Source organism: Falco biarmicus, chromosome 1 (genome assembly GCF_023638135.1).
Source record: "Falco biarmicus isolate bFalBia1 chromosome 1, bFalBia1.pri, whole genome shotgun sequence".
In the NCBI taxonomy this organism is placed as follows: domain Eukaryota; kingdom Metazoa; phylum Chordata; class Aves; order Falconiformes; family Falconidae; genus Falco; species Falco biarmicus.
This window is the reverse complement of record NC_079288.1, coordinates 95,167,080-95,183,036: the sequence shown is the minus strand read 5'-3', so window position 1 is coordinate 95,183,036 and position 15,957 is coordinate 95,167,080.

Sequence of the window (15,957 nt, the reverse complement as noted above, 5' to 3'; positions counted from 1 at the left end):
ACATTCATTATTTATGACATTTGTCTTCCAGAGCAACCACTATGCATACTGAAGCCCTGCTTCCCAGGAAGTGGCCAACCATCGCCGCTGATGGGAAGCAGAGAATAACATCTTTTGTTTGCATTTGCTTTTGCTTCCGCACATGCGGCTTTTCTATTGCTTCATTAAACTGCATTTATCTTGACCCATTTCATCTTAGTTTCTCCCCTGCTCCGTCCTGCTGAGGAGGGGAGTGATAGAGCGGCTTGGTGGACACCTGGCATCCAGCCAAGGTCAACCCACCTCAGTATCCTCCCCATTTTATAGGTAAGAAAGTAAAGACAGAAGGATCACCCCCGAGTGCCAATTGCCTTTCGTGTAGCTGTGCTGGTTGACGCTGGTTATGCCCCTTGGTTCTGCCTCAGGAAGTCTAAAGTAGCAGGTCAAAGTCTGGTGCCCAAGACAGGCAGCTCGGGACATATGCTGTCCCTGTCCTTGTGTCTCTCTCTTTAAGGTGCAGATTACGTAAGCTCTTCCATTTTTTAACTGTTTTCTACTTAAACAAGGAAAAATATATTTTTGCCTGAATAAGGTTTTCTGTAAGATTCACAAGACCAAATGCCATGTTACGGCATATACAGGGGTAAAATCAGCAGCTCCCGCTTCCCAGGCTCGTGGTTTTGACTAGCTAGCTCCTTTGATAATTTCAAAGGGCCTAAGATAAAAGGAGCTTAGAAAATACAAAGACCTCTGATTTCCTTCTAGAGGTACAGTGGAGGAGTAGGGAAGTGACACTGAGCCATCACCATTTCTATAGCTCTCAGTTCACTGCATATACACTGCCAGAAAATGCCAGTTTTCAGGCCTGTCAACAGATATTTCTCTTAAGTATTTGAAGTATCTCAGCAATGATAATTACATAGCCTCTTGCACACTGCCAATCCTACCTTTGAAGTCTATGGTTTTAGGAAAGTTTAATACAGCTTGCTTAAAGTTAAGCAAATAACTTACCCACATGCAATAAAACTCTGGGCATATTATAAAACTTTATATATATATATATATATACACACACACATATATATATACACTGTTACTTTTAGCTTCCCAGAAAACAGTGTATCTAAAATAAGATTTTGAAAGCAAAAGTTTCAGCAGTATCAGTTAGTTGGAAATGTAAAATCTCTTTCTGATTCTATCTCAGAGTAGATTGTTTTCTTTGCATTTTAATAGAGAGTGCTGAACTGCAGCAGCAGCATACGCTGCATTGATACACAAATATTTGATTTGTTTTCCAATAAGGCTGTAATTTCTGTCCAAACTTAGGGCATTGATGAGCTCTGCTTTCAATTTTACTGCAAAATCTCGACAATAAAATAAATAGAAGGCATACAAGAATACTTAAAGGCAAAAATTAAACCCTGACATTTCTAAGACATGTTTTATTAAAAAAATTCTAATAATTTAAACTGTTCTCTTGGTAAAAAATAGGTGCCTTAAATCATGATCTCCTAAGCCACACGTAATCCATACCTATATAAAATTTCCCTTACGATTTCACATTTTGCATGGATGCTTTCAGTACACAAATATGTTTTCCAGATTTTTGTGAAATTCAGGTAATTTTAATAGCTAATAGAAATAACAACTGCATTCGGAGATGTCGAACATAGCAGAATTAAGTCGCTTTTCCTTCCAAGCATTACACACATGGGGTAGACAGAGAGATAAGCGGTGCACTCCACGTTGCAGGCCAGCCTGCGCTGGTGTGAGGGCTGGAACACCAGCAGGTTATTGATCACTGCCGCACAGCTGGGCCAAGCACAGACGGGTCCCAGCAGAACTCACCTGTGCCCTTTATTTAACCAACTGTTAAATGCAAGAAAGATAACCAAGGCATGAGATAAAGCAGTGCTGTTTGGGAATGCCTTTGAACAAATCCAATTACACGTTAATAGAGCTTGCAGGAGTGGGGCCTGATCCTACCGGCTGTTGACAACTAGCAAATGAACTTCAGGGGAAGCTGAGGCTCTCACTGGTACTTGGCATCAGCCTGGGCAATAACTGCAGCTCCTGGTGGACCTTAATCAAATCTCTCCACATAGGCTCTTCCCACTAATGTTTAACCTGTCTGAACTGTGGGCAAGTCTGGTTCCTCTGAGTGGAGGTTCCTAGCTAACAGGCTAACAATAAAAGGAAAAAAAGCCCCCCAAAACAACCAACCCAAACAAACAAACAACAACAACAACAAAAAAAAGGCAAATAAAAGAAGACGGGCACAGGGAACAGACAAATTAATGCATTCAAATTGTAGGCTTACTAGGGCAGCAACTGTATTGCTCCACGTCCAAGTCATGTGTGCCATTCTAGAAACCCCTTCATTGTTGGTACCCATTCAGTAACCATTCTTGTAACAATGACAAGTGCTAAGTAAAAGCCCCCAGCCCAACCCAAGAAGCCCTAGCTTGCTTCCAAAGAGCTCCCAAGAGTGCCAGTGCTATGATGGATGGCCCCCTACTTGAAATCTTCCTTCCTGAAAAGCACAAGACTGTCACTATTTGTAAGCTTTACTCACACAGGTCAGCAAATATAATAGGCAAATATGCAGAGCAAAATGCATTTTGATTGATTAGACAGGCTTTGGAGAGAAGGCACTGAGTTCTTTATTACAGATATTTATCTTATAGTCTTTTCCACTCTGCTGCTTGTTAGTGCATATGGAGGTTTTTGCATGTATTTTTAAATACTAATAACTGTGAGAGACATGGGAAAGGCTTTTCAGTGGATTTTCTTTTATTTTAATTGAAATGAGGGCAGATATAAAGCTAGCCTAATCTCATCTTTTTCAGGTCAAACCTATGTATTTTCCAAGTACTCAGGGCATTATTAAGAATCAACCTAAACTATGTCACAAAAGGTGTAACTAAGGATCCCATCTTTATAAATATTTCAAGTGTCCATTATAAAAACAAACATCAAAGTAGCAATGGCATTTCTCTTTTATCTGCATAAGCGTACTTGGGAATATTGCCTGCATTTTCCCATCTAAAATGGTCACCGATAGGTGGTGCCAACTATTTCCACATTCCACACAAGATTCTTCCTATTTGTTCCTCCAGCAAATTCTGCCTGCCTCATCTTCCTGGCAGTTCTTCCTTAAAGCCTATTACTGAACAATATGCAATTCCCAACAGATTAATCTGAATCTTTTCATATTCCTTCTTTGCTGCAATGACCCTCAGTTGCTCTTACATGCTAGTGTCTGGGTTTTCCCCATGCTCCAGCTGGTTGCAGCCACCTGTCAAGCAGGAACTTCTGGGATTCCTGCACCCAGAGCTCTGGCTGCACTCCCGAAGAACTTACGTTTGTCTTTGTTCATAGTTTTTTGATCTTGACTGTATTTTTCCATTCTTTCTGGAAATGGGTCTTAACGTTGCTCCAAAACAAATAAATCATTTTCACTCAAACTCATCTTTAATACAACTTTTTAAAAATTCTGCTTCTGAAAGCAAAAGGGAAAATGTAAAGAAAGGAAAAGGTCGTATAAAGTAAAGTTGGTCAAATGGTATAGAATAACTCTGGTGGCTTCATTCTTTTATCTTAAGCAAGGATATTATTTTAGCTCATTGATTCAGAATTCGAAGCGATAGGTGTTTTTTGTTTTCAGTGACTGTCTGGTTCATAGCAATATGCTGTTATTCCAGCTAGCAGATGCTGTAGTGCTAGTTCTTCTACTGCAAGTCATGGTGTTAGATTTGCAGCGGTGGGGAGGACAAGGCTCGTCACTGTTCAGCTGTCAGCATTGCAGGTGACGTTGTCCTGAGCCCTCTGCAGGAGCCAAGAAATACCAGTGACTGCTGGACCAGAGAAGGACCGCGTGAACCCAGCCTCCACACCAGAGACCAGCTACCTCCTTTAGTAGCTGATATTCAGGGCGTATATGCATTTGCACTTGTAATAGCTTTGTTAAGCCTCTTTTTTCCCGGTGCTGCCTATAGAAAGCGATGGCCTTGAACACTGAGGATATGCTAACTGGGGTACTTCTGGGTTGTGTCTGCGAGCCTGGATCTGGAGCGGGGTATAACTCGTAAGAGGAGGAAAGCTGCCGTCTCCAGCACCCCTGTGGTACAGTATGGCCAGTCCACGTCCCTCAGCTCCCTCTTGATTCTTGCTGGAGGGTATATCTAGGCCAGAACACTGCTGGTATGAGACTGCCTCCCCAGAGGCTGATTTCCTAGCTGTCAGAAACAGAAAAAGACATGAGTACCTCAGATGGCTGTGCTCCCTGGCCCCTTTGAATGGCAGCCACCGTCCCCAGACTGTTTATAAAGGCAGCTGCCAGAAGTCCTTTTGACCTAAAAAGCGTAGAGAGTCTGAGCCCCATGGCATGTCTGAACGACCAGAGTGCCTCGCTGGACTGCCCAGCCATGGGCCACAGCCGGGGCACCTGCACCGCTCACTTGAAGAGCAGTGGCACCCTTGGAGCACGGGCCCTTCTTTCCTGCGTTATGAGGCCACAGGACGTCAACCTATTTGTTGCTTCTGCACAGTGTAATGAGCATTGAGGGGATTTTTTTTTTCTCCTTGGCACACCTGGAAGGATGAAGTACCTCCCTCCTCCTCCTCCAGAGGAGTGAGACTCTAAGCCTCAGGCTAAGACTCTTTCTCTCAAGACTTAGAGAATCCCCTGGGGCAAAACTGAGACTAGATTTGTCATTTCCTGATGAACGCTGATCAGAAAGCTGATGCAGGAAGGTGGGAGGTGGTGCTTATACTGGCTAGAACTGCATTTCATGAAGGCCTTGATCCTATAGTATGTTAAGGTGGTCTAAGAAAATGTAGTGGTTCAAGGATTTAATGGAGACAGAGGCAAATAAATGCCCTGTTTCTGCATCTCCTTTCATAGAATCATAGAAGCATTTAGGTTGGGAAAGACCTTTTTGATCATCAAGTCCAACTGTTAAAGTTGTGTTTGCTTACCCTTTGAGTTGAAGTATGCCTGATCTGGAGCCCTAAGTCTTCGGCAGTTTTAGGCACAGGCACCATTTGAACTTAGGACCCATCAGAGTCAGGCAACAGCCAAGCCTTCCAAGAGGAGGCCACTTCACTATTGAAAACCATGTTCTGTAGGTGATGCCCAAATTCTCAAGCTATTCAGCATGTTTGACTTCAGACAAGGCACAAAAAGGGATGTCTCAATCATCTAATCTTGCACATCTACATCAGGTTTTCTTTTTTTTCCACCAGCCTACTCGGAGTTAGTTGTTGCTAGTAATCCATCCTCCTGCCTGTGGGAGGGAAGAGTCTTGTGCCCTCCCTCATGTGGCCTTCAAGGTCCATCTGATACCTTACTGAGGTTTCAGTGTTCTGCACCTAGACCTTGTACAGGGAGCTATTGGCTTGCTTTCCCAGCCTGTCTTTTTTTCTTTAAGTGAAAGGTACAACTCCTAAACTGCAGCTTCTAACATGTGTGCATTGCTCTAGATAAGATCTTGCTGACCCTGTAAGAGACTTCACAGTGGTTTTTTTTGTCGCACGCTTATGAATTATGGGTATTGAAGTGTAAACATGGATCCTAGCAAGGGAAATAGAAATCTGATATGAGGAAAAGAGATGTTGTTTGGGTACACAAATTGGAAACATTGACATCCTCGTTACAGCTCTGGAGAAACTGGATCAGGTTAATCATGTGATCTAAAACATAATGGAGTGTCCGCATTAATTTTAAAGACCTCAGTAAATCAGTAAGTGTCTTGAAGGGTGAAATAGGTGTCCTGAGCTTGAATATTCATCTTTGTCTCCAACAGGTTTCATACTAATCTAGCTGTGTTATAAAAGTATGAAGCAACCATCTTTCACTTAGTATCAGCAGCAGACACAATACATGACATGTAAATTCGCTGAAGAAACTGAATCATCTGGGAAGAGGAACTTTTCTGACCCTTGACTATAGATGCAAGGGAAGAGAAAAACAGAACTGAGCAGAAAGTCAGACCTGCCCTAAATAAGCGTGATCCTGAGAAAAAGCCCAGAGAGGCAGGTCTGGAAATATGCTGCCTGGAAGAGACTTGGTAGAAGCACAGAAACTGTCTTTGTTTTCTTAATCCCTCCAATGCCCGAAGGAACAGGGCTCAGAAATTTTGTAAGAAACAGCATTGCATCAATATCTCCTAAGCAGAGCAACTTGCAAGGCCTCCACATTTTTGGCCAGAAAGTCTTGGATTTGCTCTTTTGCAGCTGCTTCAGGATCAGGTTTTTAAATATTTTATAACTGCATCCCTTTTTCCTCAGTTTATTCCATTCTATCAGGCTTGTCTAGGGCTGGCATACCATCACTCCTCTGCCAGGTAGGAACAGATTTGCCGGTTGCTGTCCTGTAGAGCGAGAAACCTGTGCTGCAGGAATACAGTTTTTAAGTGTCTTTGCTTTACCTGCAAACACTGTGTGTATAGATAGAGACAGAAAATAGATTCAAGAAAATCCCTTGTCATACTACATGCAACCAACAGCACCTCATGGCTCCTGCTGCACACACAGCCTCCAGTGCTGCCCAAGCCTTCCCTTTGTTGTTCGTAAATCACTGGCATGTACTGATCACTGCGTGTTTAGTCACTTACTTACCCTCGGTAGAGATTGAAAAGAACAAAGGTAAAAATAGAGACTTGCAAAAGATTGCTTAGTGCCATTAAATTTAATGTCTTTTCTACTAATAGATAAGAAATTTTCCGTCTAAAATATTTTTAACTCAGTTCTAGGCTATGGCAGCAAAAACATAGTTTTATGTCTTTCTGCTGTTTCCCAGTTCAGGTGCTTTCTTTTATTCCGTTTTCTTTCCTTATTTTGTATTAGATGGTTCCAATGTGTTCTCTTGTTCTTCCTGTTTTTCAATGTTCCTAATAAAAGCTCCAGCAATAACAGACCAATAAAAGATAAATTCACACTTCAGCTGGGATTTTATCATACATTTTTCATTCATTCCCAAATCCCTGCCCCCAAGATCCACAAATAGGAAATCATGACTTAAGCCAAGGGATCACAGCAGAAGGAACAGCTGATGGTATCTCCCAACCTTTACTCACATCTTAGCCATATGGGAATAATACTTGGAATTAGCTGCATATGTGCTTATTTTCTAAGCTTCCTGCAAAAATTGTTATATATTCTATTACTTTACCGTGGGATGACTGAACAACCATATTTTTGCTCCAGTCCATAAGTGTTATTGCATAGGCTTAACGCTACTCATAAGATTATATGAGCCACACGCACAAGGAGGGCTGAGTATACATAACAAAATCAGAGTCTTAAAATGTCACTGTTAGATTTAAGAATCAAGCACCTACACTCTAAAAATAGTTCTCTGTTCCTACCTATTCATTCAAAGACGGAGGGCAGGCTGCTTTGCCAGCTGGGTGGCAGAGGCAGTGGCACAGGTGCTGTACTCGGTGGCACGGGGAAAGGGTGGGTGGGCAAGTGCCAGCAGCAACGCCAGACACTGGCTCGGCCCGACCCGCTTCTCCCTCTGCCAGTGTAGCCAGTTTGACGTGAGTGGGGTGCATACGTTTAGTCCTTCAAAAGGCTGCCACAGTCCTCTCCTCGATTCTCTTGAGCAAGGCTGAAGCATTTTGGCCAAATCACCAGGAGCACCCTTAGCCAGGGCAGGTCTGGCACCTGCTGTGGGGCGCGGAGCTTGTCCCCAGGGGTGCAGGTGGGCATCGTGCCTGAACACAAGGCTTCGCCATCCAGAACAGAGGCCATGGCTGATACACACACACGTGAAGGAAGATGTGGTTAGCTGCTTCTCTGGTCAGCAAGCCTCTGTCTTGCACTTAACAGCCTTCAGCTAATCAATCCAGAGGTCCCAAGGAGTTAAATGCAGATATAATTCTTTCTCTCATAGTAGGCTGGGGATGTGCAGGCAGGATTCAGCCGCGATGCTAAAATCCCATTCAAGCAGAAATGTCACGTTATTTACTTACTAAAACAATGCTCTTATTACAAAGACATGTTAGGAGTGAAAATATGACAGCATCTATTTTAGGTTGTCATTGATCTTTAATTTGCTGTGACCTGAAGGTTTTCTATGTAGTCAGTGCTTTTTGGCCAGAATATGTGACTGCAGGGAAATGAGTAAATGAGTGCCAGAGATGTTCTTTTTTTCCTATGAAAAGACTGAAATTGCTTTGTGTAAATGTGTGGAAAATGCTGATATTTTGTTTCTATAAATACTTTGCCTCCTGCGTGCTGTATTTCATTTGTGCTGTTTCCTAGGAGTATTTGGCTTCTTATCACTTTTATGCAGGGTGCTGAATACAAATGAGCTACAGTTTACCCAGCAACAAACTGCGGAGCATTTGTGACTGTTGTGCATTTCCTTAGCAAGAGTAACTACTGAATGAAGCAGATTACCCTGTAGCCTTGCAAAACACTGAGGATTATAAAACACGCATTTAGTGGATAAATACACAGAGGAAAATGCACAGACACTCTCTGTTTCTATATATACGGATATGCATGTATATGAATATATCTGGGTGATGCGAAAAAAAACCCCACCCTGAAATAATCCATCATTTTTAGTGAGAGTTCAAATATAGGGAAGGCAAAAAAATTCAAAGTTACATTTCCTGATCTCAGTGACACCACCTACAGCCGGGCTTCTTGTTTATGGCGTCTATAAACAAGGCTCTGTTACCACAGACTCACATGATCACAGGATGATTCAGGTTGCAGGGAGCTCAGGAGGTCACCAGTCCAACCCCTGCTCAGAGCAGGGCCAGCTCTGAGGCTAGGCCAGGTTTCTCAGGGCTTGATACAGTTGTTCCCCCAACTGCAACAACAGAGGCTGCACAGCTTCTGAGGGCAGCTGTCCCACTGTCTGACTGCCCTCCTGGGGAAAACCTTGTTCCATATATCCAGTCTGACCCTCTCTTGTTTCATCATCTGTTGTCTCCGATTCTCCTACCATGCACCTCTGTGAGTGAAGACCCTGGCCCTGCCTCCTCCATGACCTCCCCGTAGATGCTGGGGGACTGCAGTTAGATGCCTCCAAGGCCACCTCTTCTCCAGGTTGGACAAGCTCAGTTCCTTCAGCCTGTCCTCACAGGGAAGCGCTCCAGACCCCAGCCAGGCTGGGGGCCCTTGGCTGAACCCACCCCAGCTCATCATCCTCTTTCTTTGATTTGAGAGGGGCAAAACTGGACACAGGATTGCAGATGTGGTCTCACCACTGCTGAGTAAAGGGATCTAGTTAACTCCCTTGGACCTCCTGGGCATGCCTCTGTAAAGTATGGCCCTGGTTGCTCGTGGCCACCTCTACTGCCAGGGCATGCGGCTGGCTCATGCCCAGCTTGCACCCACCGGCATCCCCTGGTCCACCCAGCAGAGCTGCTCCCCAGCCAGCTGTGCCTCAGTTGTGTTGTTGCAGGGGACTCTTTCTTCCAAAGTGCAGGACGTGGTATTCATCCTTGCTGAATTTCAGGAGATTCCTCCTGGCCCATTCCTTCAGTGTGTCAGGGCCCATTGCATGGCAGACCTCCCTCCCGTGTATTGAATGTTCCCCCTGTTTGGTGTCATCCGTAAGCCAGATGAGAGTGTGCTCCTGGAATCATCGGTAAAGATGTTAAATCGGACAGGTCCCAGGACATGTCCCTGCTGTACTCCACTTGTCACTGGCCACCCGGTAGAGCATGATCCATTTACTGCTACTGTCTGAGCCCAGCCATCCAAGCAGTTTTCACACACTAGTTATCCACCCATCCGGATCATAATGTCCTCACTTAGATGTAGGAATATTGCAGGAGACAGTGTCAAAAACCTTGCTAAAGTTAAGGTAAATATAATCCATTCAAGAAAAGTGTTCCTGGAGGACTCGCTTCGTGATTTTCGCAGGGACCAAAGTTAGGCTGACTAGTGTGTGTTCCCCAGGTTATGCTTTCGGCCTTTTCCAGGAAGAGGTGCAAGATTTGCCTTCCTCCAGTTACTGAGGGCCTCTCTGGCTGCCCAAGCCCCTTCAGAGGAAGATGGTGGCCATACAAGAACAGCAGCCAGTGCTGTGACCAGCCTTGGATGCAGCCTGTCAGGTCCCATGGAGACCCATGGGCTGAGTTCTCTGGAGACCCCTGACCCAGTCCTCACCCCCTGCAAGCTGTCTCCTCCTCCTCCTCCTCTTCCTCCCACACCACCTCTCAGCGCAGGGGCCTGCCATGATGGTGGCTGCTGGCCAGCACCAGGGCTGGGCTGGCTAAGGTCTGCTGCAGCAAAGGGAGGAGTAGGTAGGTCGAGGTAACTCCTGGTGCATTTTGGCAGTGGGGTGAACCAAGAGGGAAGGCTCCCTTCGCTGGTGAGGGGACAGCCTAGTAGAGGCAAGAGGAAAAACTCAAATTTCGTCAAGAACATTTTAGGTGAAAAACCTGGACGGCTTTTAAAAGACTTTTTGAACAACTGCAGCAAGCTTTCCCCGAGCTGGGTAATCGGCCATGGGCAGAGGAGGGGTGGGAAAAATGCACTTGGAGTTACACGCCTTAAGTCATCAGCCAGGTCAGTTTTAGCTTTTGCTCACCCAAAGCCTGAGCAAGGACTTGCTCTCAGAGGGGAATGGCCAGGTAAGCACTGAGGTCCTCAGACCTTCCCATGCATGTGCCACTTCTTCAACTGCTAAACTATATGCATGGCTATGCCTGATCTTGTTACACAGGAGTGTTTGTACTATTGCAAGTGAATTTAAATGAGTCTTCTTCAGCTGGTTGACAAATGTAATATAGATGGACTTGACAATTTTATCCCTTGCTTAAATTAAATTGTAGTCCATGGTACAGTGTGCCAAGTTAGGCAAAATGACGTTATGATTACTGTAAGCTGGTGGTCTCCATATCATGATTTGCACCTACTTAATACATGCAGTTTTAAACCTGCCTTCTTTGCTGTCATACATTCAGATAGCTTTTCAGTGCACTGGATTAGTTTGTACTAAAATATAAATACATTTTATCAATACAAAGCATATTTTACCATAATTTAACATCATTAAACACAGAACAGACTTAGTAAAAATACTACTTACATGCTGTAGCACAGTGGTTACCACACATAATTTTCATGGGACTGGGATAAGAGAAAATGAAGGGAGGGACACTCACAGTGAAATGAGTATAAGCAGCAATGGAGGAGCCTCCTTCCATCCTGATGCTCTCCACGTGGCATCCAGTGATAAGAAACCCACCTTCAGGTAGCTGCTTTATGAAGAAAGAGCTGGTAAGGGAGTAGAACCTTCTACAAGTATTTCAGTGCATAAGTACTGCAGTGGAAATGGAGCAGGATAGACTTACGAGGGAAAGAAAGAAGCCAGCAGAGCTTGACAAGGCCCCTTACGCCTTAGTCAGCACTGCCCCTTCACACTTCCAGCAACATTTAGTATGCCCAGGCTGCACAACAGATGGAAACTGCATAGAAATTAGGAGAAAGATGAGTAAAATCTAGCAAATCTGGCACCAAATGCTATGGTGTCAATACACCCAAGCGGCTCTGCATCTACTCGGTTAATCTTGGACGGTTCCACCTGTTGCTGAGAAAATGGGCTTTGACTTTCCTGAAATTCAGAAAATACCATAGCACTTTCTAGCATAAATAAAGCTGTACCAGATTAAGTCTGACTGGTGTTTGCAACCTGGTGGTTACAACCTCCAAGCTGAGCAATGTCTGTTGTGTGATGGACATGAACTTCATTTTGAAAGTGTGGAAGCCAGTTTGGGGTCATTTTCAGGGAAATTGGGACTGCAGAGAATTGATCCTCTCCTAAAACACAGCGACTGTTTGTTCCGTAAGGGTGCTGTATGGGGCTGAATGGCAAGGTTTGAAGTAGTTCAGTGCACATGAGATCAGTAAGTGGAATTGGGGTGAAATGGTCAGGGAACCGCAGCTGATTAAATGGCATTAAAATTTATTAGTCGATTGTACAATTTGTCAGTAAACAGGCATATACGAGGCAAAACCAAGCCTTCTGTAGCTTAATAGCCCCCTGCCATGACTCCCACAAAGCCTGCTTTCCTTCTCCCACAGCCTCCCTGTCTCTTTTTGTGGGTTATCTGAAATTATGGGTTATCTCAGGATCTATTTTCAAGTGCCCATGCTTTTAAGGGGCTGCAGGTTATCTGAGTTTTGACCATACATGGAAAAAAAATACAGTAATTCTGTTTCATTCATTTCAAAGCACATAATCCACTCACAGATGGACCATTTCTTATGTAGCCAATACTACAGATATTCTGTCCTTAAGAATATAAAGGATGAAGTTTTCTTTAATTTACAAGTCTAATTTAGAAATACTTTTTTCCCAGTTTAAGGTGGAATGAGAAAAAATAAAATTCCTTCTTGATTTTTTGGGAGGTTAGGTGGTCAAATAGCACACCAAATTTCACATAGTGAAACACTGAAATGCAGTCATCCTGCAAATATGAAAATCTCTTTTTCTCATAGAATTGTCATCCTGCCTGTGGGCTTTTTCTTTTGCCTGGTGTCCTAAAGAAATGAGACTTCTGTTATTGCACTATCTGTTTGCATTTGCGTCTGCTCGCCAGAACCCTTTGATAACTTTGAGCTCGTTCAGTTTGAACCAGTTTGGAGAGGAGGACGGAGGATGCAGAGATGCTGAGTTCCCACTGACAGGCAGTGGGAAGAAGAGCTGAGGGGCAGGCAAGGGGCGCTCAGCCGCTCCTCGTTCTGCTCACCCTTTGCAGTGCCCAGCACTTGGTGGCAGCTGGGCTGGGCACACCCAGAGCACGGCGCCAGATGGAGGCACGTCCAATTTCCTGCTCAGTGGGCAGGCACAGCGATGGGGCACAGAGCTGTAAGGGCCCTTTCTGAGCAAAGCCTTTGTTCGTTATCTGGGTGCCAGGCTGCAGAGTGATTATGCCTACAATGTAGTGAGGAAGCAACTAGCACTAAATCTGGCTCTCTGAGGTCACCTGCAAATTAATTCTGTGCACACCTGTCTGCAGCGAGGGGCATGGCCAAAGCCTCCTAATGAGGGGTGTGCACAAAGCCTCCCACATCTTAAGTATCAGGGAAGAAGAGACCTCCTGAGATGGGCATGGAGGACAACAAAGAGCTCAGTGGAGTGTGAACTGGCTGCAAAGGTGCTCTGCTGCATGTAGGCATATTCCAAGGCAGAACTTGGGTGGATGAGTGATTGCATGTAATCAGCACTCGTGTATGAAATAAAAGATCTCACATGGGGTCCGTGCCTTCATATGCCACATGGGGCTGTTGGGAAGGAGAACGACTGTTGCATGAGATTGCTGAAACTGGGGTAGTGGGGAAGCACAGATCCCAGGTGGGTGAGGATGCTGCAGGGAGGGGAGGTGCAGGGGGACGTGCATGTACAGCCTGAGGTCAGATGCTGTTCACTTTGCTCTTCAAACAACACCTTGCAGCTCCTTTGGTGTCTTAGACCTTCACAAGTGACGAAAGAGAAAGGCATATGGATTGTTCTGTCTATTAAGCTTTTGTTCTATATGTGATGCTAATATACTGTTAATACCTTTTCTCAAGAAGACTTATTGCAGGGTAGGACCATAGGTGAAGCCACATGTGAAAACCTTTCTGGGTTGTGTAAGTCCTTTCTAGATCTGGGGGTTTGGAGCCACTGTGAATCCCTGTTTAGGGGGCTTTTGGTAAACATGAAAGCAAGGACAACACGTTTGACCAAGTCCTCTTATTCTGGTGTGATATGAATAACCACCCCCACCACACATGGTGCGCAGCACACCTCGGGTGTAAGAAGCCAGGGCTGGTGCGCAGGGTGTCATTGCAGAGGACTTGCCAGCTCTTCCAAAGTGGGATTTGGCAATCTGTACTTTTGTTTGATGTCTGAGAATATTTTTCTAAGATAGTTTTTATAAAAGCCTACCTTGCAGTGCTGCAGTTCAGCAAAGAAAATCCCCTTTGTGCTTCTTTAAAAGAAAACTGCAGTAATATACCAGGTGCGCGATCTGGACCAGAAATCTTCAGAAGTCAAAAGCAAAGGACATTTAATCCTGACCAAGCAGACTAAACATTTGGTATGAAAGCTGGAGAACGTTCAAGATAATAATAATGTACTCTGCATGTTGCAGTACATCTCCTCTAGCAGTTGGAGTCCAAAAAGGTCACATCAACCATGAGTGAAGAAAGAAAGGAAAACACTCAGCAAGATGAATATTGCTCAGAGCATAAATTTTCCCATACCTTCTTCCACAGCAGGGTCACAAGCAATTAAGAGTCCTCATAGCGGGAACACTTCCACTGACATACTTTCCTTTCACCCACAGGTTTTTTTTCAAATTTCTTACTTTGGGCAGGTGGTCGGTCATGATCCAACAAAACTAATTTTTATTTGCAAATTAACCTAGCAATTAAATTTCCTCAGACAAAAGGTTGAAGTGTTCTTCCCTTCTATACTTCCCATTTTGTATGGGGTGAGCTGATCATCTCTTTGTCCATTACTGTCCACTTCTGTCAAGCTACAGGAAAAAATACAGTGAAAGCATTTATGTTAGTATTTACTCAATAAAGCAGGGATTGAGACATGAAAATGAGAACATGTGAAAAATACCTTCCTGTTCTTGAAGAAACAGAGCTGATAACTTTCACATCAGGGTATTTATTTTAATATTTATGTGCTTCTAAATGTTTGTCTGATTCTGTTTCTCTTTGCAATCCAAGATAAATACCTGAGATTTTGGAAAAGAGAAAGAGTCGTCCTGTTCACAGAAATGACTGTGATAACATCGTACATCAAAGTGACAAGATGTCTGAGCTGTACTTACCTGGGAATCGGAATATCCTCCACTTAACATCCACTGGGAGGATCGCGTGCAGCACTGTACACGTCTGCACTGGGGTACATGTGGTGGTGTCCCAGGGGACCTGCATGTTTCCTGGCACACTTGGTTAGGGTGACTGCTGAAAGACATGGCATATCCTTTGCACCTCATGTATCGGTTCAGATTTTGATATCATGCCCGTTGACATACTGTCTGAGTGCTCCTATGCTTGTGTTACTGGTTTGAAATGCCATTTTATCTATGGGTATCTGATAGCGCAATCATTCATATGCAGCTGACTGCATTTATTTGTGGCATGACTTAAATGGATGCACCTGCAAGTCTACATAAAAAATCACCTAAGCCCATGAACTGGAATTTGAAGGAAGGCAACAGAATGCACATTTCAGTGTTATTTCTCATTCTTTGGTGCTCTATTTCAACAACTTTTTTCTTCTCAAAGAAGAGAGAGGATTTTGTTTCTATACAGGGCTACTGTATGGATACAATAGACACGGCTTTTTAAAACAAGCAGGTTTTTTATGTTCTTTTAAGGAAATTTATATGTGCGTATGTATATGCATATTTATATTTCTAACCCCCTCACACACCTGTTTTCTGTCATGTGACTATTCCAAGGCAATCATTCATTTTTAATTTCAGCAAGACAGGGCCGTCTGCTGCATCCTGCTGGCACTCCAGGCTCTCTCCTCAGCCTCTGTCAAAGCCCTCGCTCTCCGTGCCAGCTCCCTCCTGTGCAGTACCCCAGCCCCACTGCACCTGCCTCTCCTTCCACCTCATCCTCCTCTGACCTCCAAGACCTCCAGAGAGAGCGGTCTGTACCTGGCAGCCCCTCACTGAGTGGAGCAGGTCTGCTGCAGGCGAAGCTGCAGAAAACACCCCAGGTGGGGAGAACAGGAGAAAATCCCCCTTCCTCTTCCCCAGGGAGGGGGAAATGATTGACAAATAAAACCCATTTAAATCAGTTAAATCAGAAAAACACCCTGTCAGCAAAATTAATTGTGAGCAGTGACAGCAGGTAAATAAGCTCCCCTTTTGGAGTGTCGTGGGATGTTTAGAGGTCTGCATGGAAGAGCTTAGCACCAGTGAAAGCTGCAGAACTGAGTTGTGGAATTGGGGTCCTAAACTCTTTGGGATGAAATAGGTGTGTATCTTT